The 27,388-nt window shown below is 53.9% G+C and overlaps 1 protein-coding gene across 6 annotated transcripts in view; it reads left to right on the top strand.

Annotated features, from left to right (window-relative positions):
• The first annotated feature begins 487 nt into the window (after window positions 1–487).
• ELOVL3 (ELOVL fatty acid elongase 3) overlaps window positions 488–27,388 on the top strand; it is a 77,563-nt gene continuing 50,662 nt past the window's right edge. For 4 of the 6 annotated variants that reach the window (XM_045025423.1, XM_045025422.1, XM_045025418.1 and 1 more), the window contains exon 1: window positions 488–547. The gene's annotated coding sequence lies outside the window, so the exon portion shown is untranslated. Of the gene's footprint in view, window positions 548–19,266; window positions 19,367–25,713; window positions 25,753–27,388 lie in introns of those variants that run through there. The other 2 variants (XM_045025421.1, XM_045025419.1) reach the window with 2 other exon arrangements.

Below are 27,388 nucleotides of genomic sequence, written 5' to 3'. Positions count from 1 at the left end.
CTGCCAAAATCTTAACAACGGGTTCCCTATAAAAAGTTCTGATTTAACAACGGGTTCCCTATAAAAAGTTCTGATTTAAGGGATGTGTGACAGCATGTATTTTTTGTACCAATAGGGTTACCATACGTCCATGTTTTCCCAGGAGGTGATTAAGAACCGAAAAGCCTGACATGTCCAGGAAAATACAGATGTATTTTAACCCTACCTAAAGTTCTTTTTTAAAAAGATGGGGCTGAACTAGAAATGAGCTCCGTTTCACATGTGTGGGTGGTGATCAGGGACAGTCTCAATTTTTGGGTCTTTTTCTTATATAGGCTCCTATTACCCCTCACCCCCGTCCCGATTTTTCACACTTGCTGTCTGGTCACTCTAGGGTGTGCACATGTGTGGGTCCCAGCTGCTCCCTCCCCCCCCCCCATTAAAGCAGGTGTGCAGGGTTACTGCCCTGGGAACTGCAGGGCACCAGTGGATGTGGGGCTGGCTGCAGATAGGGGCATGGGGCAGGGCTAGCTGGAGGCAGGGAGTGACACGGGCTGGCTGTGGGCAGGTGATGCAGACGGGCGGGCTGCGGGTGGCTGTGGGCAGGGGGTGGCTGCGGGCGGCTGTGGGCAGAGGCTGGCTGCAGGCAGGGGGTGGCTGTGGCAGGGGCTGCAGGCAGAGGCTGGCTGCGGGCAGAGGGTGTCTGTGGCAAGGGCTGGCTGCGGGCAGAGGGTGGCTGTGGGCAGGGGCTGGCTGCGGGTGGCTGTGGGCAGGGGCTGGCTGTGGGCAGGGGCTGGCTGCGGGCAGAGGGCGGCTGTGGGCAGGGGCTGGCTGCAGGCAGAGGGTGGCTGTGGCAAGGGCTGGCTGCGGGCAGAGGGCGGCTGTGGGCAGGGGCTGGCTGCGGGTGGCTGTGGGCAGGGGCTGGCTGCGGGCAGAGGGTGGCTGTGGCAAGGGCTGGCTGCGGGCAGAGGGCGGCTGTGGGCAGGGGCTGGCTGTGGGTGGCTGTGGGCAGGGGCTGGCTGTGGGCAGGGGCTGGCTGCGGGCAGAGGGCGGTTGTGGGCAGGGGCTGGCTGCAGGCAGAGGGTGGCTGTGGCAAGGGCTGGCTGCGGGCAGAGGGCAGCTGTGGGCTGGGGCTGGCTGCGGGCAGAGGGCGGCTGTGGGCAGGGGCTGGCTGTGGGCAGGGGCTGGCTGCGGGCAGAGGGCGGCTGTGGGCAGGGGCTGGCTGCAAGCAGAGGGTGGCTGTGGCAAGGGCTGGCTGCGGCCAGAGGGCGGCTGTGGGCTGGGGCTGGCTGCGGGCAGAGGGCGGCTGTGGGCAGGGGCTGGCTGCGGCAAGGGCTGGCTGCGGGCAGAGGGTGGCTGTGGGCAGGGGCTGGCTGGGGGCAGGGGCTGGCTGCGGCAAGGGCTGGCTGCGGGCAGAGGGTGGCTGTGGGCAGGGGCTGGCTGTGGGCAGGGGCTGGCTGCGGGCAGAGGGCGGTTGTGGGCAGGGGCTGGCTGCAGGCAGAGGGTGGCTGTGGCAAGGGCTGGCTGCGGGCAGAGGGCGGCTGTGGGCAGGGGCTGGCTGTGGGCAGGGGCTGGCTGCGGGCAGAGGGCGGCTGTGGGCAGGGGCTGGCTGCAAGCAGAGGGTGGCTGTGGGCAGGGGCTGGCTGCAAGCAGAGGGTGGCTGTGGCAAGGGCTGGCTGCGGCCAGAGGGCGGCTGTGGGCTGGGGCTGGCTGCAGGCAGAGGGCGGCTGTGGGCAGGGGCTGGCTGCGGCAAGGGCTGGCTGCGGGCAGAGGGTGGCTGTGGGCAGGGGCTGGCTGGGGGCAGGGGCTGGCTGCGGCAAGGGCTGGCTGCGGCCAGAGGGCGGCTGTGGGCTGGGGCTGGCTGCGGGCAGAGGGCGGCTGTGGGCAGGGGCTGGCTGCGGCAAGGGCTGGCTGCGGGCAGAGGGTGGCTGTGGGCAGGGGCTGGCTGGGGGCAGGGGCTGGCTGCGGCAAGGGCTGGCTGCGGGCAGAGGGTGGCTGTGGGCAGGGGCTGGCTGCGGGTGGCTGTGGGCAGGGGCTGGCTGGGGGCAGGGGCTGGCTGCGGGCAGAGGGCGGCTGTGGGCAGGGGCTGGCTGTGGGCAGGGGCTGGCTGCGGGCAGAGGGCGGTTGTGGGCAGGGGCTGGCTGCAGGCAGAGGGTGGCTGTGGCAAGGGCTGGCTGCGGGCAGAGGGCAGCTGTGGGCTGGGGCTGGCTGCGGGCAGAGGGCGGCTGTGGGCAGGGGCTGGCTGTGGGCAGGGGCTGCTGCGGGCAGAGGGCGGCTGTGGGCAGGGGCTGGCTGCGGCAAGGGCTGGCTGCGGGCAGAGGGTGGCTGTGGGCAGGGGCTGGCTGGGGGCAGGGGCTGGCTGCGGCAAGGGCTGGCTGCGGCCAGAGGGCGGCTGTGGGCTGGGGCTGGCTGCGGGCAGAGGGCGGCTGTGGGCAGGGGCTGGCTGCGGCAAGGGCTGGCTGCGGGCAGAGGGTGGCTGTGGGCAGGGGCTGGCTGGGGGCAGGGGCTGGCTGCAGCAAGGGCTGGCTGCGGGCAGAGGGTGGCTGTGGGCAGGGGCTGGCTGCGGGTGGCTGTGGGCAGGGGCTGGCTGTGGGCAGGGGCTGGCTGCGGGCAGAGGGCGGCTGTGGGCAGGGGCTGGCTGTGGGCAGGGGCTGGCTGTGGGCGGCTATGGGCAGGGGGTGGGGCAGGGGGTGGCTGTGGGCGGGGCAGGGGGCTGGCTGGGGGTAGGGGGTGGCTGTGGGTGGCTGGGGGCAGGGGGGTGGCTGGGGCTGGCTGGGGGGAGGGAAGGCGGGGGAGGGGTGCAGATAATCACCGGGGGGGGGGGGGGCTGGGAGCAGCAGGAAGCAGCCGGGGACTCACCAGGCAGCAGCAGCAGGAGCCCCAGGGCCAGAGGTCCAAAGAGCAGCAGCAGCAACAGGGCCAGGAGGCAGCTCACATGGCTCCTGCAGCACAGCGCAGCGCCCCCCGGCGGCCGGGAGGAGGAATTACAGGCTTCCCAGGCAGAGCCCATCAAAGCTTCCCTTGCAGGGAAGCTAGTTAACAAGCGGTTCTAAAACCGCTTCTAAATTTAACAACGGGTTCGCGCGAACCGGTGCGAACCGGCTCCAGCTCACCCCTGGGTGCAGTCCACGCTATCCTCCAGATCATTAATGAAGATATTGAACAAAACCAGCCCCAGGACCGACCCTTGGGGCACTCTGCTTGATACTGGCTGCCAACTAGACATGGAGCCATTGATGACTACCCATTGAGCCCGATGATCTAGCCAGCTTTCTATCCACCTTATAGTCCATTCATCCAGCCCATACTTCTTTAACTTGCTGGCAAGAATACTGTGGGAGACCCTTGACTTTAGCAAAGCTTTTTATATGAATAACATGTCCACTCCTTTCCCTTCATCCAGAGGGCCAGTTATCTCGTCATAGAAAGCAATTAGGTTAGTCAGGCATGGCATGCCTTTGGTGAATCCATGCTGACTGTTCCTGATCACTTTCCTCTCCTCTAAGTGCTTCAAAATTGAATCCTTGAGGACCTGTTCCTTGATTTTTTTCCAGGGACTGAGGTGACGCTGACTGGCCTGTAGTTCCCCAGATCCTCGTCCTTCCCTTTTTTAAAGATGGGCACTACATTAGCCTTTTTCCAGTCATCTAGGACGTCCCCTGATTGCCATGAGTTTTCAAAGGTAATGGCCAATGGCTCTGCAATCACATCCGCCAACTCCTTTAGCACCCTCGGATGCAGTGCATCTGGCCCCATGGACTTGTGCTCGTCCAGCTTTTCTAAATAGTTCTGAATCACTTCTTTCTCCACAGAGAGCTGGTCACCTCCTCCCCATACTGTGCTATCCAGTGCAGCAGTCTGGGAGCTGACCTTGTTTGTGAAGACAGAGGCAAAAAAAGCATTGAGTACATTAGTTTTTTCCACATCCTCTGTCACTAGGTTGCCTCCCCCATTCAGTAAGGGGGCCCACACTTTTCTTGACCACCTTCTTGTTGCTAACATACCTGAAGAAACCCTTCTTGTTACTCTTAACATCTCTTGCTAGCTGCAACTCCAAGTGTGATTTGGCCTTCCTGATTTCACTCCTGCATGCCTGAGCAATATTTTTATACTTCTCCCTGGTCATTTGTCCAGTCTTCCACTTCTTGTAAGCTTCTTTTTGTGTTTAAGATCAGCAAGGATTTCACTGTTAAGCCAAGCTGGTCGCCTGCCATATTTACTATTCTTTCTACTCATTGGGATGGCTTGTTCCTGCAACCTCAATAAGGATTCTTTAAAATACAACCAGCTGTCCTGGACTCCTTTCCCCCTCATGTTATTCTCCCAGGGGATATTGCCCATCAGTTCCCTGAGGGAGCCAAAGTCTGCTTTTCTGAAGTCCAGGGTCTGTATTCTGCTGCTCTCCTTTCTTCCTTGTGTCAGGATCCTGAACTCGACCATCTCATGGTCACTGCCTCCCAGGTTCCTATCCACTTTTGCTTCCCCTACTAATTATTTCCTGTTTGCGAGCAGCAGGCAAGAAGAGCTCTGCCCCTAGTTGGTTCCCCTAGCATTTGCACCAGGAAATTGTGCCCTACACTTTCCAAAAACTTCCTGGATTGTCTATGCACTGCTATATTGCTCTCCCAGTAGATATCGGGGTGATTGAAGTTCCCCATGAGAACCAGGGTCTGTGATCTAGTAACTTCTGTTAGTTGACTAAAGAGAGCCTCGTCCACCCCATCCCCCTGGTCTGGTGGTCTATAGCAGACTCCCACCACAACATCACCCTTGTTGCTCACACTTCTGAACTTAATCCAGAGAGACTCAGGTTTTTCTATAGTTTCATACTGGAGCTCTGAGCAGTCATACTGCTCTCTTACATACAATGCAACTCCCCCACCTTTTCTGCCCTGCCTGTCCTTCTTGAACAGTTTATATCCATCTATGACAGTACTCCAGTCATGTGAGTTATCCCATGAAGTCTCTGTTATTCCAGTCACATCATAATTCCTTTTACTGTGCCAGGACTTCCAGTTCTCCTGGCTTGTTTCCCAGGCTTCTTGCATTTGTGTATAGGCACTTAAGATAAATTGCTGATCATCCTGCTTTCTCAGTATGAGGCAGGAGTCCTCCCTTCTTGCACTCTCCTGCTCATGCTTCCTCCTGGTGTCCCACTTACCTCAGGGCTTTGGTCTCCTTCCCCCGGTGAACCTAGTTTAAAGCCCTTCTCACTAGGTTAGCCAGCCTGCTTGCGAAGATGCTCTTCCCTCTCTTCATTAGGTGGAGCCCGTCTCTGCCTAACAATCCTTCTTGGAACACCATCCCATGGTCAAAGAATCCAAAGCCTTCTCTCCGACACCACCTGCATAGCCATTCGTTGACTTCCACAATTTGACCTATACCTGGGCCTTTTCCTTCCACAGGAATCATAGAATCATAGAATTTAAGATCAGAAGGGACCATTATGATCATCTAGTCTGACCTCCTGCAAGATGCAGGCCACATAAGCCGATCCACCCACTCCTGAACTAATTCTCTCCCTTGACTCTGCTGTTGAATGCTCCAAATCATGATTTAAAGACTTCAAGTAGCAGATAATCCACCAGCAAGCGACCCCTGCCCCATGCTTCGGAGGAAGGCGAAAAACCTCCAGGGCCACTGCCAATCTACCCTGGAGGAAAATTCCTTCCCGACCCCAAATATGGCGATCAGCTGAACCCCGAGCATGTGGGCAAGACTCTCCAGCCAGACCCTCTGGAAAAGGCTAACAATATCCCAACATTGACCCTTTGTACTAATTACCAGTGTGGCACGTTATTGACCTATTGACTAAACCCGTTATCCTATCATACCATCCCCTCCATAAACTTATCCAGCTTAATCTTAAAGTCATGAAGGTCCTTCGCCCCCACTGTTTCCCTTGGTAGGCTGTTCCAGAATTGCACTCCTCTGATGGTTAGAAACCTTTGTCTAATTTCAAGCCTAAATTTCCTGACTGACAATTTATATCCGTTTGTCCTCGTGTCCACATTAGCACTGAGTTGAAATAATTCCTCTCCTTCCCTGGTATTTATCCCTCTGATATATTTAAAGAGTGCAATCATATCTCCTCTTATCCTTCTTTTGGTTAAGGAAAACAAACCGAGCTCCTCAAGTCTCCTTTCATACAACAGGCTTTCCATTCCTCTGATCATAGAATCATAGAATCTCAGGGTCGGAAGGGACCTCAGGAGGTCATCTAGTCCAACCCCCTGCTCAAAGCAGGACCAAACCCAACTAAATCATCCCAGCCAGGGCTTTGTCAAGCCTGACCTTAAAAACCTCTAAGGAAGGAGATTCCACCACCTCCCTAGGTAACCCATTCCAGTTCTTCACCACCCTACTAGTGAAAAAGTTTTTCCTAATATCCAACCTAAACCTCCCCCTCTGCAACTTGAGACCATTACTCCTTGTTCTGTCATCTTCTACCACTGAGAACAGTCTAGATCCATCCTCTTTGGAACCCCCTTTCAGGTAGTTGAAAGCAGCTATCAAATCCCCCCTCATTCTTCTCTTCTGCAGGCTAAACAATCCCAGTTCCCTCAGCCTCTCCTCATAAGTCATGTGTTCCAGCCCCCTAATCATTTTTGTTGCCCTCCGCTGGACTCTCTCCAATTTATCCACATCCTTCTTGTAGTGTGGGGCCCAAAACTGGACACAGTACTCCAGATGAGGCCTCACCAGTGCTGAATAGAGAGGAATGATCACATCCCTCGATCTGCTGGAAATGCCCCTACTTAATACAACCTAAAATGCCATTAGCCTTCTTGGCAACAAGGGCACACTGTTGACTCATATTCAGCTTTTCGTCCACCGTAACCCCTAGGTCTTTTTCTGCAGAACTGTTGCCCAGCCATTCGGTCCCTAGTCTGTAGCAGTGCATGGGATTCTTCCGTCCTAAGTGCAGGACTCTGCACTTGTCCTTGAGACAAGGATCATTCTAGGAAGGATGGACAAGAACACCACTTGCTCCTCAAACTCCTTTATCCTTCTTCCCAGAGCCACGTAGTCTGCAGTGATCTGCTCAAGGTCATTCTTGGCAGTATCATTGGTGCCCACGTGGAGAAGCAGGAAGGGGAAGCGATATGAGGGCTTGATGAGTCTCTGCAGTCGCTCCATCACATCATGAATCCTAGCTCCTGGCAAGCAGCACACTTCTCGGTTTTCCCGATCAGGACATCAGATAGATGACTCAGTCCCCCTTAGGAGGGAGTCCCCGACCACCACCACCTGCCTCCTTCTTCTCTTGGGAGTGGTGGTCATGGAACCCCCATTCCTAAGACAGTGCATCTCATGCCTTCCAATTGGTGGAGTTTCCTTCTACTCCCTTCCCACAGATGCATCATATAGTCCACTCTCCACATTAGTACCCCTAGAGAGAACATGAAAATGGCTGCTCACCTGTATCTGCATTGCTGGTACATGGATGCTTCTTTTTCTTCTCGAGGTCACATGCTGCCAATTCTCTTCACCGTCCTTCTGTCCCCGCTGCGCAGCCTGCTCTGATTCTTCAGAATGTTGTGCCTGCAGAAGCATATCCTGATGTCTGTCCAGGAAAGCTTCATTTTCTCTTATGCAACTTAGAGTTGATACTTGTTTCTCCAGACCTTGAACCTTTTCCAATATGGAGACCAGTTTGCACTTTGTACAGACAAAGTCGCATCGGTCCTGTGGAAGAAAGAAAAACATGGCACATCCTGTGCAGGTCACAACAGCTGATTGCTCACCCTCCATATTACCTTCCTTCTAAGGTGTTAGTTTCATTGGCATTTCCCTGTCTACTGAGTAGAAAAAGATTTTTTTTTCCAGATTCTGCAAGTATTTCTCTTGTTTGGGCACTACTGTCCAGTTTTATGCTTTAGGATAGGTAGGGAGAAGAGGTTAGTCTGCATTAGATAAAACTAATTAACATTCTTCCAATGCTCTTGTGTTCATAGAATTGTTGCCTCATGAATGATACTGATCTGGCTGTAATGAGGGAGTCTAGAGACTTTTCTGGTTTCTGTGACCAGTTTGTATTTCCTGGGGCAGGGTTTCAGGTGCTTTGCTTCAAATGAGGCTATTCTCCTTCCCCTCCTCCAGCTCGGGATAGTTCACCTTTTTTTTTTATTGCAACACATTAATTATACAGCCCTCCATTACTGCCTTCTCTAATCCAAGAGAAATATTTGGCTTTACGTGGGCTTCTAATTATTCTTCTTTTTGCATGTAGCAATGGGGATAGTCTTCTCAACAGGTTTTCAGATTTGCATATGTTACCCATGTCAGCGAGGATTTTCTCATCTAGAGCAGAAATACAGGGGTGTGGTATGATTGGATGGCTAAGAGATACAATTGACTCCTGTCACCTGGCCCCCCAAAAGCAACTGATTCTGGTGTCTAGTTGGTCAACGTTGCCATGAAAGGCCATTTCCTCATCTTGTGTAAAATGCTTGTTCTGTGCTTGTCTCTTGATAGAGTTGCATTTACAGTGGAGACTTACTACCCGCCTTCCTTAAGAAGTCTTTGGACACTCGCAATTCCCCCCCTCCTCTTTCTGTCAAGGGCATGTTTTTCCTATTGATGGTATTTCACATTAAGAGCTCTTGAGTCCTGCTCAATATTATCCCTCTATCATCTTCTTGGTCAGCCATGAGGCTGGATACCATCCAGATGTCTTTCCGCAAGACACTTAGCTGGTCTGTCTTCTATCATCCTAACAACATGCCCTGCCCACTGAAATCATTGGGATTTCAGAACATTTAATATACTTGGTTCTCCATAGACCTCCCGCAGTTCCCTGTTAGGTCTTTTCCACACATCATTCTCCCCTACTGGGCCAAAAATTCATCTCAGTACTTTATTTTCAAAGATATTAAGCTCTTTCCAAGTTCTTAGTAAGGTCTCGCATCCATATAAAACAATCTGCCTTATAAGGCAGATTGTTTTATCTGAAGCTTGGTCTGTCTCAGTAGTTGTTTTGGAGCTGAAAATTATTTACAGAAAGAGGTAACGGACCTTCATTTTGTCCCTCACCAAATTGTTGTTGGTGACTAATGCTCCTAGGTATTTAAACTGTCTGACTTGTTGATACATGTGGTCATCAACTACTAGGTAAGATTATTCATGATCATCTGGTCAATTCACCACCATATGTTTGGTTTTGTCTTCTTTAATTATTAGTCCTGTTTTTCTTGCCACATTCTTCAAGTCACCAGTTATCCTTTGAAACATATCTTCTATCTTTCCTGTGATAGCAAGATCATTGGCAGATCCAAAGACTTGGTGTAGGCCATTTAAATTCATCCCATCATAAGGATTTTGCAGTGATTGTTCCACTTTATCCATAACCACATTAAAGAGTACCGGGGATAAAACCTTCCTTAGAACAGTATTGATGTCAAACAGGGCAGAGATGTCACTCCCTACTTATTCTTTACTAGAGTGATACTTAAAGTCCTGATATAGTATTCCCAAATACTTTCTTATAAATTAAGATTCAAAGTGTGCTTCAATGGAGTCCTGCTAACATCCTCACAAAAAATAATTTACAGACCTTCTGTATCTGTTAGTCACCTAAACATTAGGAAGTTTGGAATGGAACAGTTCAGGTATTTTGCGTATTCTCCAACTGCTTTACACTTTCATTCACTGTAATCCTCACCATGCTACACTGCTTATTCCACCTTAACTGAAAATTTTAAAAGTAATAAAGGTACATAAAACACTAGTGATAAAAATGCAGCTTTTTCTTCAAGGAATGCATTTCTTTTATGCTATAAACATTAACACAAACACTACAGAATTATTCAATACGTGAAGAGTACATGCAGCATTTCCTCCGCAATATAATTAATAATGCAAATCTAAAAGTTTTGCATACACTTCCTGTTGCCTGATCTTTAGATTATGTATTAATTATATTGATTACTTATGAATCCCAGTTATCACTTTGAGGGTTGACAGGTTCTTGTCCCAAGATCAGGCTCAGTATTTAAATTATTATGTAGTTGGGAACCCCAAGGTGCACAGTTGCAACACTCACACTATAGGAACTCTTTTATATTTACAAATATAATTTATTAATACATTTAGTCCTGTCACAAACACCCCAACTCAGTCAGGTAGATAGAGATACTATGGAATGTACATCTGCACATCCATATACTCACACCATCCCTTGTAGAATAACCTGAAATGTTAGCCATCATCTTCCTCCTCACCATCACCTTCCTCATCATTACCAGTGACCATCATTCTGGCACCTCCCAAGGGCTACATCTCTCTCTCTCCTACTGCCTCTAGGCTGAGATACCAGTTTTATAATATGTTACGCTGATGCTGCTATGTTTGATGCATATTCGGTAGGGGATTTTTCCCCTTTTCCTTTTTTGTATTTCCTCACCTTACTAATGTTGGAGTGTCTTTTTCCTATAGGTTACCATATCAATGATCTTAACTTCTTACCATATACATCCATTCATTACCATGGCCCTTTTGTGGTTAGGTATCACATTTGTTATTTCTGTCCTAACTGGTTATTTCGGTTCTTTCCAAGTTATGGTGTACCTGTTAAGTTCAGACCCTTTTAAACTTAGGAAAGCCCCTATGCCAACCTGCTTTAACGCATCCTCTGTGTTAAAGGTCACAGCCATATATGGACCTTATGCTTTTGCTCATCACCGTCTATCTAGGTGAAAGGTCCCAGACATATGTATGCTAACTTTGCCTTAGCTCAACATACAGGATGTGGCCTGCAGGTCCCTTGTGTTACAGCCAAAATATATTCTAATAGAAACCTATTATAATAAAACAAATCAAACCCATAAGAAAAGGTATATAGGCAAGCAAGCAGGCTAGCCTTAGATGTATCTCATGTACTTGTTATGTACATCAGTTTGTTGCCAGGACACTTCTGTGGTTGACTCACGTACCTGTGGTCAGAACTTCCCTTTAAACTCTATTTTCAGCTCCCCAAATATTTGTGGTTTTCTGTTGGGCCATTTATCTGTTCAAATTTCATAGGCCTCAAGCCTTATGTTAACTTGCTGAAGCTAATGTCATACAGGATATAGGCCTGCAGGTTTCTTGCATAACTGCTGAATATAATGCGAAGCAGAATATAATGCAAAGCAGTGAATATAACAAAGGCAAACTAGCCCACTGGGAGCTGGAACACAATCAGTACATTTCAGAATACCCCACGTCTCGTTCCAAGTCTGCTCAGCATAGTGGGAGTAGAAGATTGATTTTTATGAACTACAGAACATATTTAACTTCACAGACCTTGAATTTTTCCAGTCAATTAGGCATCTAATAAGCACACAAGATCACAGGCATACCTCTAACAACATATTGATACTAAAGAACAAGACAGGTGAGAAAGTTAAGCCCTGTCTCTGCCTTGCAGGCTAGCAAGAGGTCCCTTGAAGCATTCCCCTATGATATCCAACCCCTGACATGGGCTACTCACAGAAATCCTAGCTCCTCTGCTCCCAAAGAACCTTGTACCCCAGTTTACCAGCATTCCCTTAAATCACCACTCCTGTATAACACACAGCACCAGTGAGCACATACAGTAAAACAAGACAAGGTTTATTTCCAAGGAATAGAGATTCCATTAGAAATAAGAGTGTGATGGAATCAAATGGTTACAATACAAAACAAAACCATGAAATGCAATCTAGGACCAACGCTTATTAACAGTGACCTTTCCTAGCTAAGAAAGTAGGTCGCCGCCCCCCCCCCACACACACACTTCCCCTGCCACCTCCAAAGTTCAGTCTCTTGAAGAGTGGGCTGGCTTTGTGGGAACCAAGATCCAATCTGTCATGATAGCTCCCCCAGATATCTCCGCAGTGAATGGATGCAGAGTCTCTCTCTCTCTCCCTCTCTCTCCATCCTGTGATATACTGAATCAGACCTGGTCTACCTGAGAAAATTAGGTTGGTTTAACGACATTGGTTGGGGGGTGAAAAATCCACACCCCTAAGTGTTGTTAAGCCAACCTAAGTCCCTGTGTAAACAACACTAGGTTGATGGAAGAATTCTTCTGTCTGCTTAGCTACTGCCTGTCGGAGAGGTCAGTCATTTACGCGGACAGGAGAATCCCTCCCATCAACATAGTTAGTGCCTACAATGAAGCACTACAGTTTGAATGGGCCATCACTGAGACATATGATTCCCTGGCAACTCATTTTCATTCCAAGACCACGAGAGCATAGTTTTCAATGCCACTGGGGCACCGGGCATTGGCCACTGTCGGAAGACAGGATACTGGGCTAGATGTAGTGAGTTTGTCAGGTCTGAGACAGTAGTTGCTTATAAAGAATAGTGAACCCTTTGTCTGTTGGCACCAATTGGCCTCAGCGTCATAATGCTGATGGGTAAAGTGCTCGTGCGGAAGCATGTCATGGCAGTGCAGGAAATGTGTTGGATCCCATGACTGCTCATTGCCAGACTTCCTAACTTTTTATTAAAACATGTACACTTTAAAAACTCTTAAAAGTAATATTTGTAAAAAGCTGAAATCCATCGAAATACACTTTAAAAACTTTAACATAGTTTAAATGAGCACCAGAAACATAAGCAAAGATGGTATATAAAATCTGCAGGATAGAAGCTGCTCTGCAACAGGCCTTGGAAGACTATGTGGGGCGGGGGGAGGGGAACCTTCCTGCACGCAGACCTGAATGTTATGTTCCCATCATACACTCAAGGAATATAGATTAAAAACACAAAATACAATAGTTGGAAGGTTGCACTATGATGCTACTTTATTTCTTAGAATTCAGAAAAATACACAAGAACCCAAACACAGAGAGAGGCAAAGCAGGCTGCTCCCTAAGGCTGGGGAAGACAACTCATGCTACCTTCCTTTAGGCTGGCTTTCTTCAGATTGACTGTATGATCTCATACTTCCCTGCAGAGCCCCCCTAGTCTGCAAGCAGGGCCAGGAAACACCTGAGCATTAAAGCAACAACTTACCATTTTGATATAGCTTTCCATACACCACACTGAGCAAAACTATAGGAAATGTATATGTGGTAATTACCTCTAGGTGAGGCATGGAGGGAGTGGAAGTAATAGATGGTGGAATGGAATGAATGGGCGAGGCTTTTATCCACGTTAAGCTCTTACGCCTTTCAAAGATTTCTACATAAGGAGAAAAGAATGAGGATAAGACGCTCCATCTTCCTGTTCTCCTCTAGGCCTCCTCTGGATTCACCCTTCCTCATGCTATGCTTTCCCTGCCTCTCCCTGTCCATCTTTGTCCTCTTGCACCTTTGACCCCAGCCTCCTTCCACACACTGCCCCATCTGATCTCTGAATGTTTTAAAATAGGAGTTTGTAACTTTGAAAAACGGAATGCTTTAAAGTGGATCCAGGCTAGGAGGAGATGTGTGGTGGTGGACACTGGGGAGAGAGCAGGGCAGCATTAACCAAGTAGCAGTCTGGGTTTTAAACCTTTTATTTTTCAGAGGTTACAGTGTAAATTGTTTGGATTTTTAAAAACCAGGGCAGGGATCAGTGTTGTAGACTCCACACTCCTCCTCCATCTCCCCCCCTCCTTCAGTACATGGATGGGGAGTCAAACACTTGTTCCCCCTTCGGACCTAGTGGATGATTTGGGGCCCTGGGGGTTGTCCCAGTTGGGAAGAGACATTGATGATGAAGTCTGGTACATTTTGATGCAACCATCTTTATTTACAAAGTAGGTACAAAGATCTGTTTCTCCCCAAACTCCAGAGGAACCATACAAGAGACGGTGTTCTTGTTCACAGTGCCATTAGCTTTCTCATCCAGCACCCCCAAAAGGCTCTCAGGCTTTTTCCAGGCTCTGCTCCCAGCCACCTCAGTATCTCCACACTTGGTTCTTCTACATATACACATAGAAAGACAAAAACAATACACAGGGCGTTCTCTGCCCACACAGCTCAAATTTCTGAGTGGCCTCCGGTGTGCACACCCTTCCCCCCAGATATCTTGGAGACCACTATTGTTTCTTTCATTTAACTTGAATGAAGGGCAGCTGCTACATTCATCTGTTTAAAAGGGCTTTGAGCCAATTATAACATGCTTTTAAAGCTGCTCAGTAATGGTTTAAACTAGGAAAGTAACGTGTGGCAGTTCCCCTGAACAGGAATGTTGTACATCGATTGGATGACTGGTGTAAATATCTCTGCTGCTATGTTGGAGTGAAAGGCACACAACTTCTCCCAGGAACAAAGACCATGTTGGAGTTCCAGATTCTGAGCTAGCAGGCAGGACAGGCAAAGATGGCTTGATGCCACCTCTATGCCTCCCAAATATTGGGCTAGTCTGGGTTCCAGCATGGTCCTTAGCCTAAGTTAGATCAACTCCAAGGTCTGCTCAAATGTTTGGCAACTTCCCACAGCTGCTTTACAATACCAGGAGCACAGAGCACTCGAGCCACCCCAGGGTCCCCCTCACCTGCAGGGACTGGGCTGCTGCAGGATCCGCCCACCGCCTGCCAAGCCTGGGAGCTGTAGGGTCCCCCTGCTGTGGCTGGGCAGCTGCTGCAGGGTCCCCGCAGCAGGGTGGAGGCTGGGAACTGTGTGTGGGGGGGGGCAGCTGGGAGCTCCAGCCCTGGGGCAGAAAATGTCACGGAGGCCTCTGGAAGTCACTGATTCTATGACCTCCATGACATACCGGTAATCGTAGCCTTACTTATAAGTCAGCAAAGATAAAGTCCGTCTCGCCAATGAATAGCCCAAGAGAAACTTCCGTGTTTGTTTGCATACACCCAATGAGCACAGCACAAGCAACTACTGGTCACATAGCCCCTCTCCCACCCCGTTATCATTCTCGTTAAACCAGATGCAGGAATGGATTTGACATGTAAACTAACCAAAACTGTTTTTGTGATTGTTCCCATTCGCTAAGCACAAGGCTTGAGTCTGATCAGTCAGCACTTCTGGTACTTGCTTCCTGCATGGGTCTGAGAAGGGGGGTCCCAGGGTGGCGTGGGTTGGTGACCCTTCATCTCACACTTGCTGTGGCTTTATATTGAGCCATGTCAGTAGGCAGCTCTTTTTAAATGGCTCTAGGGCCACTTTTCATGAGGACTAATGCTACTGACTCACACTATACAGGTACAGCTTGAGCTCCCTGGGGCATCCATACTCTGCCCCATACAGGTGGCCTCCTGTTGTTCCCTTGTCTAACTCTGTACCTACAATAAGACGAAAGTTCCCCTTAGCTATTGCGGCAGGGGTTCTACCCGCCCTGTCCCCAGAAAGAATCACGCTGGGGTTAGTGATATGTGCTTACTTGGGTTTGAAGAGTAGCATCTCTGGAATGACTGCGGTTGGGATGTCTCGGCTGTACAGGGAAGTGGAGTACTGATGACATGCAAAGGGGGTTTATGGGAAACCTATGCATTTGGGATCTCTCTGTGCAGAAACTTCCCCTTATTTGCTTCGTGGTCCTCTTCAGCAGAATGTGTAGAATCCAAAAAGCATTTAACATGTGACTTACACAGACAAGTGCCCCAGACGACTGATGCTGTATTTGGAGTGTAGATGAGATCTTTAAATGACGGAAGAGCAGTTCCAGAAATCCATGCCATACAACAGCAGTGGAGTTGTGAAAATCCCATCATCTAAGTGCTCTGTATCTGTCTGCACTCTTAGATCCCTCGTGTGCCCACGACTGAAAGCAAAGTTCTCCTGAATCCAAGCACCCTCCCTATTCAGCCCTTTGCAAGATCCCTGGTACATAATTTGCCTGGTCAGACACTGTAGCCTACTGGAATAAATATTGTCCTTAGCAGTTGTTTTTACTTCTGCTTTGGCTCTGCTGTGATACCTTGGACAAATCACTTGTACCTCAGCTTTTCCATCTAACATGGTGTGACAGGGTAGCCCCACTCCGCACTAGCCCCAGCAGCATCAGACCAGTAGTTCTGACAGCGGAAGTCCCGCCCTGGCCGTACTGGGCATGCTCCAAGTGCTCTGGGAGTATAAAAGGAGGGAACTCATCTCAGTCTGGGAGGGTGGCTGCAGGGGAAGGACCTAACTGGGAAGTGCCTGCGGAGGACCAGCTCCCACCCTTGAAGTTGCCGGGAACTGAAGCTTCTCCTGGCTGGCACGAAGCCCTACTATGGGAGGAGCCCGAGGAGGCAATGGACCCAGAGACCCATGGAGAATCTAGGGACTTGTGGGAGACCCCAATTCTCAAGCCAGTAGGAAGCAACCGGGGGCAGGGGGTGATGGACCCAGTAAGCCTCAGCGTATTTCAGTAGGACTCTCCCTGCTGAGCCAGTGGCAAGGTCCTACGTCACTGTTAGGGCCGTGGGCCGGGGCCTGGTGAAGTGGGAGAGACTCTGGCCATTAGGCCTTGCTGCCCTGCAACCAGGGGTGATTCTATGGATTCTGGCAACTAGACTGTGCTGCCCTGCAACCAGGGGCGATCCTTTAGACTGTGGCCATTAGGTTGTACTGCCCTGCAACCAGGGTTGTAAACCCTCACACATGGGATAATAAAAAACTGAGATTTTTTTTAAGGGTTCTTTTGCTTTCTGGCTTCTGAGCTTTCAGGGTTCACATTTTCAAGGTTTCCTCCATAACCACAAGGGTTAGAAACTTTAGTCTTAGAGTGGTAGCTCTGTTAGTCTGTATCCGCAAAAAGAATAGGAGTACTTGTGGCACCTTAGAGAGTAACAAATTTATTGTAGCATAAGCTTTCATGGGCTACAGCCCCACTTCATCCGATGCATGTGGTGGAAAATACAGAAGGAAGATATCTATATATACACACACACAGGGAACTTGAAACAATGGGTGTTACCATACACATTATAAAGGAGAGTGGTCAGTTAAGGTGAGCTGTTGTCAGCAGGAGAGAAAAAGAACTCTTTGTAGTGGTAATGAAAATGGCCCATTTCCAGCACTTGACAAGGAGATGTAAGGAACTGGGGGATAAGCATGGGGAAATAGTTTTACTTTGTGTAATGGCCCATCCACTCCCAGTCTTTATTCAAACCTAATTTAATGGTGTCCAATTTGCAAATTAATTCCAATTCAGCAGTCTCTTGTTGGAGTCTGTATTTGAAGCTTTTTTTGTTGTAATATTGCAACTTTTAGGTCTGTAATCGAGTGGCCAGGGAGGTTGAAGTGTTTTCCAACTGGTTTTTGAATGTTATAATTCTTGACATCTGATTTGTGTCCATTTATTCTTTTACATAGAGAGTGTCCGGTTTGGCCAATGTACATGGCAGAGGGGCATTGCTGGCACATGATGGCATATATCACATTGGCAGATGTGCAGGTGAACCAGCCTCTGATAGTGTGGCTGATGTGATTAGGTCCTAAGTACTCCTAAACTTTAGTCTGGCATTTAAAACTGAGATTCTTACTTCATAGGGCTCCACAAGCTGAGGCTTTGAGAAAGACACCAAATAATGTGAGCTGGCAACACGGTAATAAGGTTCAGCTTAAGCCTTCTCTCCAGGCTTGGCTACTCTTCAGGACTGCTCAGCCCACACACTAGCACCTCACTCAGCAGCCATGCTCAGTTCCCTTGTGGCAAGGTGAGGTAACAACTTGCCTCAGGGAATCAATTTAACTTTCCTTCTTCAGCAAGATCATACCTTAACAGGGTGGGATGTTTGAAGGAAACACTTCCAACCTCTTGGGCGTTGCCCCTGCTCTGTGCATCATCCTATATAGCAGTGGTCCCCAACCTTTTTGGCACCAGGGTCCGGGTTCGTAGAAAAAAAAATTTCCACGGACCTGTGGGATGGTTTTGGGACGATTCAAGCGCATTACATTTATTTTTGTACTTTTATTTCTATTATTATTGTAATATATAATGAAATTATACAACTGACCATAATGCAGAATTAGTGGGAGCCCTGAGCTTGTTTTCCTGCAACTAGACGGTCCCATCTGGGGGTGATGGGAGACAGTGACACCCGAAGTGTGTTGCTTATGTCCAGTCTACTCCGTAATCTCGTTTTGGTTGCTGTCACTGCAGAAAACCCTGCTTCACAAAGATAGGATGTTGAAAATGTTTATCAGGGGATAGGTAGGGGGTGGGGTCCTGGGGGAAAGCTGGGGGGGTCTCAGGAGGGGGCAGTTGAGGACAAGGAGAAGGGAGGCTTAGATAGGGGCTGGGGTCCCAAGGGGCAGTTGGAGCAGGAGTCTTGGGACGGAGCAATTGGGGGACAAGGAGCAGCGGCATTTAGATAGGGGGTGGGATCCTGGGGGGCAGTTAGGGGCAGGAGTCCCAGGAGCGGGGTATCAGGGGACAAGGACCAGCGGTGTTAGATAGGGGGTGGGAGTCCTGGGGGGCAGTTGGGGCAGAGGTCTGGGGAGGGGGTAAACAGCGGCCGCAGGCCGGGATTCAAACGGCTCTGGGCTACCCGCAGCCATGGGGAGCTCTGAGCCCTTTAAATCCCAGCCGCGGCTGGGAATCTCTGCGGGCAACCCAGAGCCCTCTGACTCCGGACTGCAGCTGAGATTTAAAGGGCTCTGGGCTCCCCGCCGCTGCGGGCAACCCAGAGCCATTTGGTTCCCGGCCGCGGCTGAGATTCAAAGGGCTCCCCGTGGCTGCGGGCAGCCCAGAGCTCTTTGCTTCCTGGCCGCAGCCGGGATTCAAAGGGCTCTGGGCTGCCAGCAAGAGCTCCATGTGCGCTCGGTTCGCGGCCCAGTTCCTAACAGGCCAGGGACCGGGACCGGTCCGCGGCCCGGGGGTTGGGGACCCCTGCTATATAGGATACCTGGCTGCTGCCCTCCACTGGAAAGGGAGCAGAATGCAGAGTAATCTGAGACAAAAGGTGCTAACTTAGTGTAAAGTATTATAGCAATGTGGAAGCTCTTCCATAGATAAAGTTGAGAGTCACTAAGGATATGTCTACACTTATAGAGTTTTTGCACTGTAAGTTTCACCCGTGATAGGGAACTGTAACGGGCCGGTGTGGCTCCCCTCCTCCCCTGGGAAGGTTGAGTCCCGGACACCGGAAGGGGCGGGGCTACAGAGCAGTGAGCCCGCCCCTCAGAGGATCAGGCGGCGACCCGGAAGCATAAAAGCTGGCCATCAGCGCTCAGTTGGACCCCAGCCACCGTCGGGAGCAGACCTGCCTGAAAGGGCTCGGGGCTGGGAAGCCGCTGGAGCCCAGAGCAGTTGCCCAGACTGGCCAGAGCTTCCCCTCGCTCGCTACTGGGAGGACCCGCCGGAGCTTCCCCGCGCAACATACGAGGAGGAGCCGCCAGAGACTTCCCCGCTCCCTTGTTGTTACCCCGAGGAACCCCCGGAGCAGATTTGGTGGGAATTCCCTGAGGAACTGCCGGATCTACCCCCCAGCCTGGGCCGCGAGGAGCCCATGGTGTTGGACTTCCCGGGAGCAGACGCCATGGACCAGGTAGGCCCTGAGGGGGAATTTGGAAGTGGCCGGGGGCAGCTGACCTCAGTCAGGCTGCTGATCAAACAATGCCCATGTCAGTGTGTTGCGGTCAGGATCCCCACTGCGGTAATAGCCGCTGCCTAGGGCCCCGGGCCGGGACACAGTGGAGTGGGTGGGCCTGCGTCCCCCCCCTGCCACCCCACTTACGCGTGGCAGTTTTCCCCCTCACCCCAGTGCTCGGCCCCTGCACATATGGGCCTGAGCCCTAATTGTTGTTGCCCCACCCTAATCCAGGGCCTGGGCTGCCCTAAACTGTCTGTTGCTCAGCCCCGGCCACAAAGGGCCTGAGGCGCCCCCCCCCCCGAACTGTCTGTTGCTCAGCCCCGGCCACAAAGGGCCTGAGGCGCCCCCCCCCCCCCGAACTGTCTGTTGCTCAGCCCCGGCCACAAAGGGCCTGAGGCGCCCCCCCCCCCCCCCGAACTGTCTGTTGCTCCGCCCCGGCCACAAAGGGCCTGTGGGCCCCCCCCCCCGAACTGTCTGTTGCTCCGCCCCGGCCACAACGGGCCTGAGGCCCCCCCCCCCCCCGAACTGTCTGCTGTTCAGCCCCGGCCACGAAGGGCCTGAGCCCCCCTCCTGAACTGTCTGCTGCTCAGCCCATGCCACAAAGGGCCTGAGCTCCCTGAACTGTCTGCTGCTCAGCCCATGCCACAAAGGGCCTGAGCTCCCTGAACTGTCTGTTGCTCAGCCCCGGCCACAAAGGGCCTGTGCGGCCCCCCCCCCCCCGCACTGTCTTGTGGTCCGCCCCGGCCACAAAGGGCCTGAGCCGCCCCCCCCCCCCCCAAACTGTCTACGGCTCAGCCCCGGCCACAAAGAGCCTGAGACCCCCCCCCCCCCCGAACTGTCTGCTGCTCAGCCCCGGCCACGAAGGGCCTGAGCCGCCCCCCCCCCCCCCGAACTGTCTACGGCTCAGCCCCGGCCACAAAGAGCCTGAGACCCCCCCCCCCCGAACTGTCTACGGCTCAGCCCCGGCCACAAAGAGCCTGAGACCCCCCCCCCCCCGAACTGTCTGCTGCTCAGCCCCGGCCACGAAGAGCCTGAGACCCCCCCCCCGAACTGTCTGCTGCTCAGCCCCGGCCACAAAGCGCCTGAGCGCCCCCCCCCCCGAACTGTCTGCTGCTCAGCCCCGGCCACAAAGGGCCTGAGCCCCCCCCCCCCCGAACTGTCTGCTGCTCAGCCCCGGCCACAAAGGGCCTGTGCCGCCCCCCCCCCCCCCCCCGAACTGTCTGCTGCTCAGCCCCGGCCACAAAGGGCCTGAGCCGCCCCCCCCCCCCCCGAACTGTCTGCTGCTCAGCCCCGGCCACAAAGAGCCTGAGCGCCCCCCCCCCCGAACTGTCTGCTGCTCAGCCCCGGCCACAAAGGGCCTGAGCCCCCCCCCCCCCGAACTGTCTGCTGCTCAGCCCCGGCCACAAAGGGCCTGAGCCGCCCCCCCCCCCCCCCCCCGAACTGTCTGCTGCTCAGCCCCGGCCACGAAGGGCCTGAGCCCCCCCCCCCCGAACTGTCTGCTGCTCAGCCCCGGCCACAAAGAGCCTGAGCGCCCCCCCCCCCCGAACTGTCTGCTGCTCAGCCCCGGCCACAAAGAGCCTGAGCGCCCCCCCCCCCCCGAACTGTCTGCTGCTCAGCCCCGGCCACAAAGAGCCTGAGCCCCCCCCCCCCCCCGAACTGTCTGCTGCTCCGCCCCGGCCACGAAGGGCCTGTGCCGCCCCCCCCCCCCCCCCGAACTGTCTGCTGCTCAGCCCCGGCCACAAAGAGCCTGAGCCCCCCCCCCGAACTGTCTGCTGCTCAGCCCCGGCCACAAAGAGCCTGAGCCCCCCCCCCCCCCCCCCGAACTGTCTGCTGCTCAGCCCCGGCCACGAAGGGCCACACACCCCCCCCCCCCAACTGTCTGCTGCTCAGCCCCGGCCACTAAGGGCCTGAGACCCCCCCCCCAACTGTCTGCTGCTCAGCCCCGGCCACGAAGGGCCTGAGACCCCCCCCCCCCCAACTGTCTGCTGCTCAGCCCCGGCCACGAAGGGCCTGAGCGACCCCCCCCCCCCACCCGGAACGGTCTGCTGCTCAGCCCCGGCCACAAAGGGCCTGAGACCCCCCCCCCCCCCGAACTGTCTGCTGCTCAGCCCCGGCCACAAAGAGCCTGAGTCCCCCCGCCGAACTGTCTGCTGCTCAGCCCCAGCCACAAAGGGCCTGAGCCGCCCCCCGCCAAACTGTCTGCTGCTCAGCCCCGGCCACCAAGGGCCTGAGCCCCCCACCCCGAACTGTCTGCTGCTCAGCCCCGGCCACCAAGGGCCTGAGCCCCCCACCCCGAACTGTCTGCTGCTCAGCCCCGGCCACCAAGGGCCTGAGCCCCCCACCCCGAACTGTCTGCTGCTCAGCCCCGGCCACCAAGGGCCTGAGCCCCCCACCCCGAACTGTCTGCTGCTCAGCCCCGGCCACAAAGGGCCTGAGCCCTCCCCCACCCCAAATTGTCTGCTGCTCAGCCCCAGCCACGAAGGGCCTGAGCCCCTGTAGCAGGGTGGACCCTGCTCCTGCTGTGAGGGGTTTAAAAGTGGCCTGGCAGGGCTTGAGAGCAGTGGCTCTAAAAGCTGGGCTGATTGAGGGAGTGGCTGCAGCTAGGGCCACGCCCCAAACTGAACAGGGCCTTATAAGAGGGCCAGGGAAGCCAGAAGCCCAGACAGTCTGTCTTTGGCCATAGAGAGAGATGGGCCTAGCTGCTGGGAAGTAGAGACCAAGTACCTGAGTGAAGCAGGGCTGGGGACAGGCTAAGGAGCTGGGGAGCTCTGGCCTGGAAAGCCCCAGGCTGCGGCCTAGCAGTGGGCCAATAGGTACTGTGGGTTGCAGAGGGTGGCCCAGGGGTAGGACAAAGCAGCAGGTCCAAACCCTCCTTGCCAGGGATGAGTTGGCTGAGACTGCAGTCTGCCCCAGAGTGTGGGGCTAGACAATGACTGGCAGTAGCCAAAAACTGAGGCAAGGTAGGGATAGAGGGTGGGGGTTCCCTGAGAGAGAAAGGGAGACCCAGAGGAAAAGGGGTTGCTGCTAGGGGGCAGCGCCCCATGGAAAAGGGCACCGGGTCCAGGGAGGGACACGGGGGGCCTAAGAACAGGTGGATCACCAGCCTGCAGAGGGTGCTCCACCGCTGGACTGAGCTAATTTGCAGCGCAACCAGTAGGAGGCGCCGCAGGGGTGAGTCGACCCGTTTACAGCCCCCCCCCCGCGAACTGTCTGCTGCTCAGCCCCGGCCACGAAGGGCCTGAGCGCCCCCCCCCCCCCCCGCCGCGAACTGTCTGCTGCTCAGCCCCGGCCACAAAGGGCCTGAGCCCGCCCCCCCCCCCCCCCGCGAACTGTCTGCTGCTCAGCCCCGGCCACGAAGGGCCTGAGCGCCCCCCCCCCCCCCCCCCGCGAACTGTCTGCTGCTCAGCCCTGGCCACGAAGGGCCTGAGCGGGCGGCCCCCCCCCCCCCCCGCGAAATGTCTGCTGCTCCGCCCCGGCCACGAAGGGCCTGAGCGCCCCCCCCCCCCCCGCGAACTGTCTGCTGCTCAGCCCCGGCCACGAAGGGCCTGAGCGTCCCCCCTCCCCCCCCCCCCGCGAACTGTCTGCTGCTCAGCCCCGGCCACGAAGGGCCTGAGCGCCCCCCCCCCCCCCCCGCGAACTGTCTGCTGCTCAGCCCCGGCCACGAAGGGCCTGCGCGCCCCCCCCCCCCCGCGAACTGTCTGCTGCTCAGCCCCGGCCACGAAGGGCCTGAGCGCCCCCCCCCCCGCGAACTGTTTGCTGCTCAGCCCCGGCCACGAAGGGCCTGAGCTCCCTGAACTGTTTGCTGCTCAGCCCCTGCCACAAGGGTCCTGAGCCCTAACTGAACTGTATTATTGCTCAGCCTTGCAGCAGAAGGCCTGAGCCCTAATTGACTCTGATAGGGTTACTCAGTGTTAAAGGAGCCGGGCAGAACCCTCGTAGGAACGACGGGCCGGTGTGGCTCCCCTCCTCCCCGTGGAGGGTTGAGCCCCGGACGCCCACGTTTATAGGAACCGTTAAAAGTAACGCACTGGTTTGTGTACTCACTCAATTCTTCAGGCATCAGAGAGTGTTTACACTACCAGCACTTCCATCGCCAATGAGAGCAGCACCGTAAGGCAGCTATCCCACAGTGCAGCTCTCTCGATAGTTCTTGTGGGAAGGGGGGCGTGAGCGGAAGGCATTCTGGGTCCCTGCTCAAGGCTGCCCGGGGGGGGGGCGCGCAAGTGGGGCAATTTGCCCTGGGCCCCACAGGGGCCTGGCGAGCCACTCCGGGTTTTCGGCGGCACTTCGGGGGGGGCCCTTCACTTGCTCCGGGTCTTCGGCGGCGGGTCCTTCAGTGCAGCAGAAGACTTGGAGCGAGTGAAGGACCCGCCTCTGAAGTGCTGCCTGAAGCCTCAGAGCGCCACCTGGTGAGTACAAGCACCACATGTGGCAGGGGGGAAGCCACGGTCGGCAGCACTGAGGCTGTTCTACTGCCGCCGCTTCATTCTTCGGCGGCGGGTCCTTCCCTCCGAGAGGGACCCGCCGCTGAATTGCTGCCAAAGACCCGGCCCTGCCCCAGGCCCCCTGAATCCTCTGGGCGGCCCTGTCCCTGCTTCATGTCTCAGGAGCCCCCATCCTTGTTTCTTCGTGGCATTTTTTAAAAAACCTCCTGCTGTCTGGCTGCTTTTCCCACCATATCTACAAACAGGGCCGGCTCCAGGTTTTCTGCCGCCCCAAGCGACAGAGAGGGAGAAGGCTTCGGCGCTTTGGCAGCAGCACAATCATGCCGCTTCATTCTTTGGCGACACTTTGGCGGCAGGTCCTTCACTCCCTCTCTTCCTCTTCGGTGGCACTTCAGCGGCAGCTCAAAGAGGACGAGAGGGACTGAGGAACCTGCTGCCAAATTCCTGCCGAAGAGCAGGACGTGCTGCCCCAGTAGCGGACAAAGTGCGGCCCCTTTTTATTGGCCGCTCCAAGCACCTGCTTCCTTAGCTGGTGCCTGGAGCTGGCCCTGTCTAGAAACAAAGGGAAAGGGAGCTTCAAACTTCCTGGGGCTTACAGGGGGAGGGGCGGACATCTCTGCATCAGAGCAGCAGAAATGCTGGCCAGAGTGGTTGCTTTTGGAACTGTGGGATATCCTCCAGAGACCAAAAGGTTTTTACGCTGCTAGAATGTGTCTTCACTTTCACAGCAGCGCAAAAAGGACAACGGTAAGAGCTATATGCCTCTCATGAAGGTGGTTTTCTTTTTGCTGTGAAACTTTTGAGGTTCACCGCAAAAAGTCATTAACAAGTGTAGCTGCTCCTGCAGTTTTAGCACAAAAAGGGAACTTTTTGCACTTTAAATGGTAAGTGTAGGCATTATACTGTTTAAAAGACAACTATTCCAAGTGCTCTAAAATCAATCTGTGCCTCGGATTGTCTTGAACTTTGCTGTGGCTCATGGGGGTATAGGAGAGGGTTACTGGTCCAAATTTGGGATCCTTTGAGCAAGGGGTTCCTGACATAAAGCCCTGCCCTAAAAATTAACAGCTGACAAAAATTACCTGCTTCTATAATTTTTTGCACTCGTGGGATTATCATTAGAGGACAATGCATACTTAATCTTGAGCAGTTAAGATATCTCAGCTGTAGCATGGTGCCCACTGCCACTTTGGAGAGTAATAATGACAAAGTTATTTAGGATTAAGTTTAGAACTCTAGGTCAGCATCAGCTAAACTGATGCTGCAAACAATGAAATGCACATGTGCAGCAAGACTAGCCCTCTGTTGAAGCTAGAAGTCTTATCATGGAAGCCATGTGGCTCAGAGTGATGTTTTGTGGTCATTAAACCCGAGCCACACCTATACACCAAGTCTGAGCCCTACCCCATGGCAGTTTTCAGAGAAAGGTTAGTTAGTGGCGCACACAGGGCCGGTGCAACCATTTAGGCGACCTAGGCGGTCGCCTAGGGCCAGTGATGAGCTGCCAAAATCTTAACAACGGGTTCCCTATAAAAAGTTCTGATTTAAGGGATGTGCGACAGCATGTATTTTTTGTACCAATAGGGTTACCATACGTCCATATTTTCCCAGGAGGTGATTAAGAACCGAAAAGCCTGACATGTCCAGGAAAATACAGATGTATTTTAACCCTACCTAAAGTTCTTTTTTAAAAAGATGGGGCTGAACTAGAAATGAGCTCCGTTTCACATGTGTGGGTGGTGATCAGGGACAGTCTCAATTTTTGAGTCTTTTTCTTATATAGGCTCCTATTACCCCTCACCCCCGTCCCGATTTTTCACACTTGCTGTCTGGTCACTCTAGGGTGTGCACATGTGTGGGTCCCAGCTGCTCCCTGCCCCCCCCTCATTAAAGCAGGTGTGCAGGGTTACTGCCCTGGGAACTGCAGGGCACCAGTGGATGTGGGGCTGGCTGCAGATAGGGGCGAGGGGCAGGGCTAGCTGGAGGCAGGGAGTGACACGGGATGGCTGTGGGCAGGTGATGCAGACGGGCGGGCAGGGGGCTGGCTGCGGGCAGGGGCTGGCTGCGGGTGGCTGCGGGCAGAGGGTGGCTGCGGCAAGGGCTGGCTGCGGGTGGCTGTGGGCCGGGGCTGGCTAAGGGCCGGGGTGGAGCAGGGGGTGGCTGGGGGCAGGGGGTGGCAGGGGCTGGCTGGGGGCGGGGCAGGGGGCTGGCTGGGGGGGAGGGAAGGCGGGGGAGGGGTGCAGATACTCACCCGGGGGGGGGGGGGCTGGGAGCAGCAGGATGCAGCAGGAAGCAGCCGGGGACTCATCAGGCAGCAGCAGCAGGAGCCCCAGGGCCAGAGGTCCAAAGAGCAGCAGCAGCAACAGGGCCAGGAGGCAGCTCACATGGCTCCAGCAGCACAGCGCTGCGCTCCCCGGCGGCCGGGAGGAGGAATTACAGGCTTCCCAGGCAGAGCCCATCAAAGCTTCCCTCGCAGGGAAGCTAGTTAACAAGCGGTTCTAAAACCGCTTCTAAATTTAACAACGGGTTCGCGCGAACCGGTGCGAACCGGCTCCAGCTCACCCCTGCCTAGGGCACTGGCATTTGGGGGGTGCCATTTTCTTCGGCAGCGGCCAGATCTTCGTCCGCCCCGGTCACAGCCAGCATTTAGGCAGAGGGAGCTGGGGCAGGGGAGTGTAGGGAAGGCCGCCTGCAGCAAGTGGGCAGGGGGGGCGGCACGCAGGGGAACTCCCCGCCCCAGCTCACCCCTGCCCTGCCTCCTCCCCGAGCACGCCGTGGCCGCTTCCCTTCTCCTACCTCCCAGGCTTGCAGTGCCAATCAGCTTAGGTGCTGCAAGCCTGGGAGGCGGGAGAAGGGAAGCAGCCACGGCGTGCTTGGGGAGGAGGCGTGGCGGGGTGAGCTGGGGTGGGGTACTGCCGCAAGGGGGGCGCCTCAGGGCAGAGTGGGGGAGCTGCCGCGGGGAGGGGGGCACCTCAGGGCGGGTGCGTGGGGGGTGGGGCGCAAGGTGGAAGTTTCGCCTAGGGCGCGAAACATCCTTGCACCGGCCCTGGGCGCACGTTCCTTGGTCTGTGCTCAAAACACTACACAATCATTTAGGAGTGTGATTAATACCATGTATAACTGAAAGTGCAGAAAGCATTTCAGAAGATAAAATGTAACTACCTGAGCTGCAATTTGAGCAGCACGGAAGGATTCACACCTGTTTTTATGTGAAGTCTTGGTTCAATTCTGTCTCAGATGTGTTTGTGTTAGTATAATGGAGACCCCAATCTCCATGTTGATTTGGGAAAGATGAAAAGTAAAACTTAAGTGTAGAGCTAGTACATGGAGGTGAGGGGGTTGAAACTTCTGTCTCAAGGATACTTAGGCCTGGTCTAAATGAGGAAATTAGCTCAGCATAACTATATTGCTCCAGGGTGTGAAAAATCCACATCCCTAAGTGATGCAGTAAAACCAACCTAGCCTCTGGTGTAGACAAAGCTAGTTTGACGGGAGAATTCTTGGGGAGGTGGAGTATCCTGCCCACGGGATA

Source organism: Mauremys mutica, chromosome 7 (assembly GCF_020497125.1).
Source record: "Mauremys mutica isolate MM-2020 ecotype Southern chromosome 7, ASM2049712v1, whole genome shotgun sequence".
In the NCBI taxonomy this organism is placed as follows: domain Eukaryota; kingdom Metazoa; phylum Chordata; order Testudines; family Geoemydidae; genus Mauremys; species Mauremys mutica.
The sequence above is the reverse complement of the archived record's forward strand: the minus strand, read 5'-3'. Positions and strand labels throughout refer to the sequence as shown.